This window comes from Limanda limanda, chromosome 8, assembly GCF_963576545.1.
Source record: "Limanda limanda chromosome 8, fLimLim1.1, whole genome shotgun sequence".
Lineage (NCBI taxonomy): Eukaryota > Metazoa > Chordata > Actinopteri > Pleuronectiformes > Pleuronectidae > Limanda > Limanda limanda.
In genome coordinates, this window is record NC_083643.1 from 2,267,727 (window position 1) to 2,274,233 (window position 6,507).

Here is a 6,507-nt window from a genome sequence, read left to right on the forward strand (position 1 = left end):
ATAGAAATACAAGAGACAAGATCCACTGTACTGGTGCATTGCAGATGCAAAGGCAGAAACAACATTCACAGAATCACAGGAGGAGACTTCATGCAATAAAAGAGCACAGGAGGTTACATAAGGCAGGAGTCACAGATTCATAAGATCCTGCTGTGGAAATTAATAATTATATCGTATTTGTCGACATAAAAGAACCAGTGTCTCGTCCCTGCAGGACCTAGAAGAGTCAGGATGAGGTCATCAAAGCTGCATAACTTGTTTTCAGCCTCTAGCAGCGACTCTGACACCACCGGCTGGGATTCACACAAAATAAAACTCAGTTCCCAACGGACACGAGGAACTTTACTAATCAGAGCTCAGCTCCAACAGAGAGGTCCGGCCCAGGGAGCGAGCATCAGCATGCAGGACGAGTAACGACGACAACAACACTGCTCCTCGCCCGCGGTGCCAACCTCCTTTCTGTGGCCGCTGAGAGGCCAGGGGGGGGAGAGGGGGGGTCGGGGGGGTGAGGGAGATTTGTGGGACGCCCGAGGAGAACGGAGAGTCGTTCCAGAGCAGAGAGCGAGAAACACAGCGAGTCTGTGTGAACCAGAAAGCCTGACGATAATTATTATAATGAACTTTATTCATATAAAAGCTGATAGAAAAGATCAGGATCATTTTCCCGTTGAGGAAACTCACAACTTGGTATTTGTGCAATACCTCGGCCGTCTGTATGATTAAGAATTTACGATCATGTCATTGGTCCTAGAAGCTTCAGGTGTTTTATTAATCTACTCAGTAAAACATGGATTGTGTTGATTTACATGAATATGAACCATGCGCCTGTTTCTTTTACGCATTTCCTCTCGTGGGGAATTTAAACTTTCTCTCCAAAGTGAACATAGCGGAGTCATCAGAAACATGAACACTTGAACAAACATCAAAGTGATAAAACCTACATAAAATAACTTATTTTGACGTTTAAGCTTGGTCCATGTCCCATCTGCTAACATGGAGGAGGCATATACTGCAGCCAGCCACCAGGGGGGGCATTTGAGCTGTCATGTCGTCCATCTTTATTCACAGTCTTTGGTGCAAAGATTGTGTGACAATGTGTTTTATAAAAGTCTAAACTAATCGACCCCATCGTTTCCCGTCTGGCTCCTCCTCTTCTCTCCTCCACACGAGCTAAACTGATTTTCTAATTGAATTGTAAATAACAGAGAAGCTTGTTTAATCCTAACGAGCTTAACGAATCACGTCCTAATTAAACATCTTCGTCAGCTCACATCTGTTTGAAGAGCTCGGTGCAGCAGCTACTCCTGTAACCTCAGCACAGCCCACAAGTTACAGCCGTACGATGATTATTTAGGATTCATCTGATTTCACTCGGTGCTTCTCACAGCGGCTCGTGTGACTCGAGTGAATTCGCTCTTTGTGAATCTATTTATAAACCTGGTGCTGAGAATGTGAGCCGCTCCCAGAGGAAAGGCTGGCTCGGCTTCAGTGGCTGATTCATGCCCGCGACAGGGGAATGAAAAATATAAAAGCCAATATAAATTTAAAAGCTTTAAAACACAATGTGGAAAACGCAACGATACGATAAGAGCAGAGGAGCCTATAGATTATACGTTACATAACAGGAACACACACAATGGGATCTGCATCGACTGGGTTGTTATTGGAAAGTTGTTTTTACATGAGACACAAAAATCTGTTCGATGCTCATATTTCGACTGATGTTCTGGTTCTAGTTGAAGAGTTGAAGCTGCTGAAATTGTGATTTTTGTTGTAATTTAAATGAACAACATTTGATACAGATTATAGAAGATTTCACACAACATCACACAACCAACTTGACCTTAGAGCAATTAAAATAAAATATCTAACGCTCTGTCAACACCAGTGAGAACCTGTCAGGTCACACTAACGTTATCATGTGTTGTTTCTCTGGCTTCACACAAAAAATACCTGAATATTCTGACAACCCTAAATTAAAAAAGTAATTATTAATCTTAAAGGGACTTGAAGGGATTTAACCCGAAACCATGACTAGAAGATACGACTCCAGATACTACAACAGAGTGTTAGGGTCATTTAAAAAAAATATTTATTGTTCAGATTTCAATTAAGTCTTAATACGGTTACTTAATAACCGCAATATTACAACTTTTTGTTGGTAGAATTTCTCCAAATCGCAGAATTGTCTCCTTCGAGTCGACCTCACACTCCTGCAAAAGGAGTTCAACATCTTTCATCGCCCTCTTGGGTCTTTTCTCCTAAATCTAGAATCCAAACAGCATCGTTTCCTCTGTCGCTCGCTCGTCTATTTCCGTCTTCCAGGTGTGATCAGCAGAATTCAGCGCTCGCAGGTCGAAGGCGCCACGGACACGAACCTGCACCAAACTCAATCAAGCTTTATGACTTCCACCCCCGGAGGAGTCATCGTCCACTCACTCCTCTCTGCAGCGACACCACTTTACACCCAGAGCTGTGGTGCTGACCGACTTCAACACATCGAACCAAACTTTATTAATACAATAAAAGATAAATACGCTGCCTTGCAGGCAGGATCTGGTGTAATCTCCTTCCTGTGTGAGTCAGCAGGATTACACAAAAACTACACAACTGGTTCTATTGAAACGTGGGATTTGGGCCGAGGAAGAAACTCGTTAACATTTGGAGCAGATTCAATTAAGGGGGCGGATCCAGGAATGTCTTTTCTCTTTCTTTAACACTGTGAGAGATGAAGCGTTTTTTCAAAATTTTGGGGAATTTTTCAAAAAATATGCATATAGTTGATGTCAGGGGCGGGGCCGGGGGGGGACCAGGGGGGCACAGGCCCCAGCTGGAATCTGATTGGCTCCTATTTCTGAAAAATAAATGAGTCACTAACTAAAAACAAATATGATAATTTGTTGTTTTTTTATTAGCTTTTTTGAAGTACACAATGTTCAATTCTGTAACACTATAATATGTGTATACATTGTATTTGTATATTGTATTTTATATGTGATATTGTATTATTACCTTTACTTAGTGCGTGTTTCCCTCTGATACAGTAAATTTCCTCATAATGGGACAAATACAGGATTCTCTCATTCTCTTATATCTTTTCTTAACACTTTTTTAAAACATATTCACTGATTTGGGGCTTTGCACAAATCTAAGAGCTCCAGTAAACATTAGAGAATTAAATAAATCTGCACCAGCATCAGGACTCGTTCATGGAATGTAAAATATAATCTGCCCCCTTATGGCCCCTGAATTATCCTGGATCGGCCACTGAGTCGTATGAAGAGAGATAATATCTGTAAACACATTAAATTATTAAACATTTCTGTGTCCACTGTTTATGCAGCGGATCTAAATACATGGTGACGACGAGGAGGACATCAGGCTGGACGTGGTTATGTGCTGAGTGACCTACTTTCTTTTGGGGTTTAATAAATTGAACCTGTCGAGAGGGGATGGGAGGTGTGTGTGTGTGTGTGTGTGTGTGTGTGTGTGTGTGTGTGTGTGTGTGTGTGTGTGTGTGTGTGTGTGTGTGTGTGTGTGTGTGGTGGAGGGTGGGTGGGGTGCTAAGTAAAGTACACAAAGAGTACAACAGCCTCAGCAGCAGAATTCCGACACGGTGCCAAAACAATCCTCTTGATTTGAACCTCCTCCTCCACCTCCTGTCCTCCTCCAGCACCAAACAGCTCCGGCTGCTGAGAAGCTTCTCTCTCTCTCTCTCTCTCTCTCTCTCTCCACAACAGATAAAGTTTAAAATATTAAGATCGAGACAGTTTTAGCTTCGATTCTGGTCCAAAAAACCCCCTGAAGGACAGTTTCATACACATTCTCAGACAGAAGCAGCTCAAAGACATGAGAAGGATGGAGCGTTGCTGTACCTGTGGAGTGGTTGAGCTGCTCCGGTCACTTCAGTCTGCTCGGATGTGTCCCTGTGTGCGTCCCTCAGGATGATCAGGTCTGGACGAGGGCACAAAGCTCAGTTTGTGTGTCCGTCTGTGGGTGCACCAGACAAAATGAGAGAGAGAGAGAGAGAGAGAGAGGCACAGACTTCATCTCTCTCTCTCCCCCTCCATCTCTCCCTCCCCTTCCTGATGATAAACAGAGAGCACGTGGCCTCACCAGTGATGCAGCACAGAGAGGAAGAGGGGGGGAGACAAGGGGTGACGAGGAGAGGAGGAGGAGGAGAGGAGGAAGAGGAGGAGGGGAGGAAGAAAGGTGGAGAGAAGACAGGAGAGGAGGCAGCGAGAGGAAAGAGGAGAAGAAAGCGTTGGAGATGAGTCTGGTGGAGAGACGGATGTGTGTGTGTGTTTGTGTGTGTGTGTGTGTGTGTGTGTGTGTGTGTGTGTGTGTGTGTGTTTTGAAACCAGGACACTGCAGCTGTGTGTTGTCGCCCACCAGTTTCAGAATTACTCATGCTTTTTTAAAAACCCTCTGTGGCAACACGGCAAAACAAATATGAAAGAAAATCTTCTCCTCTGAACATCAGAGCCGGAACACAAGATGACATCACATCAGCTCGCAGACACACACACACATACACACACAAACACACACACACACACACACAGACGTTTTTTTGTGGATTAAGATTCTGTCAGGACGGATTTGTCCATGTTTAGAAACGTCTGACTCATCCCTGTATCTCTTGTAAATCACTGGTTTCAGGAATCCATGATAAATCTCATCGTTAGACAGAACTCAGTGTTGATTTCAGAAGCAGAGATTTGTTTAGATCTTGAAACGTGTCCACTTGTTTGTGACATTAGTTCCCTGAACCAGATGTTTGGTTGACCGTGTGAATGTGGGTGTGGTTTATTCCCCAGATGTGTCGTGTGCTCGTCATCTCATCAGGTGCTGATGCTGGTTCCAGTTCAGCTAGAGGCAGTGATGAATGATTTCAACCAGTAAACCCTTTAAAAAAAGATTGTTACATTACTGAAGTTCAGACAGAGAATTCCTTTATATCAACCGAACTTCCATCTTGTGTAGGGGGCGCTCACGAGTCAGGACAGAATGAATGGGGCGTCATTCACTTACACTTTATTAATGTTGTCAATATAATGGGTAGAAATATCTTTGTGATATCAGATCTGCACCTGTGAACAAAATCTCTCTCCCTATAAGAAAATGCAGGAACATTAGTATTTTAAATTTTAATTTCGATATATAAGCATTACAATATCAATCCTATATTATACACTGCACAAATATATATCAATAAGTGGACAGGATCTGAGTAGGGTCATTTGCTGACAACTTCTTTGTGTGCTTTTAATAAATGGACTTTTAAAGGTATTACATTTTGCATGTAAATGTTTTTCAAAGCATCTTTTCTAACATTTGGACCAGAACTCTTTACTTCCCTTCCATGTCTTTTCTCTCATGGACAGTTCGACCTACTTCTCCCACCGCAGTCCGGCCGATAGAAGCTTCCCACGGAGGAGCTGCTGCACAACTCGTCTTGATCGAGTCGAATCTATTTACAAAACGATAGATGTTACGGAAACAACACCGGAAATGTTTCCAGGGGAACCAGACGAGTGACGAACCTGCTGTTGTAAAGTCATTGAAGTCTGCTTCTCTTCAGTGGTGATGGAACTTCAATTTGCATGTGTTGAGCTCAATAACTTGTTTTCTTAATTTGCAGTGCGTTGAAAAGATAAATTCCAAAACCTGAAATTAGTTCTTTACCCTTGTGTGTGGTAGCATCAATAGAACTGAGTTCACTTCTCCCCTCGTGGTCCCGACTCAGGGTCGGACTCCAGCCTCCATGACCCAGTGATCCGCCCTCGAGTGAGGCCAGAGACTGGCGCTGGTCTGCAGCTCCACAGCCTCAATCTCTGCAATCTCAGCTCACGTCCATCAACAGTCACGTATCCTCCGAAATCACCTGGGGCAAGAAAACTAAACAAGACCCAACTAGTTCCCTGCAAACACCAGACGGCAATGTCAGCTGAACGCATGAATTAAAGAGTAAGGGTGTATATTTAGAGTAAAGGCTTCGTACTGTGAAGGATGAGTGTTGAAACGTGACAAGTCTGAAGGAAGCGAGAGATGAGATCCCTCCAAAAACACCCGGACGGCCGGAGGCAGCTTCTCGGTGACATGTTTGTGTCGTGTGGAATCTTCTGAGATGAGTTGACTTGTCACGAAGCTTTAGGATCAAACTCTTAAAGGACCAGGCTGCAGGTTCTAGGCAGGAGGTGAATTCTCTTATTAGATCTGGACCTTCTGTCATCGGCTCCTTTAACCACACGACCAACATGAGCAGCTTCTCCTCTTCAGTCATCTCAGTTACTAAATGTGACGGTTATATAACGTGAAGACAGCAGCACATTAGCAGAACTGTGGTTATTCCTAAAGAGAAGGTCAACTTTGTGTGTATTGAGTTGGAACATCAATACTATTGTTGTTAAAGCAACAACTTTCTTACATTTATATATTTTTAAAGAGGGCGCTGTTGCTCCGTAAAAGTTACATAGTGTTGTTTTAAAGGAACGTGAAATTCTT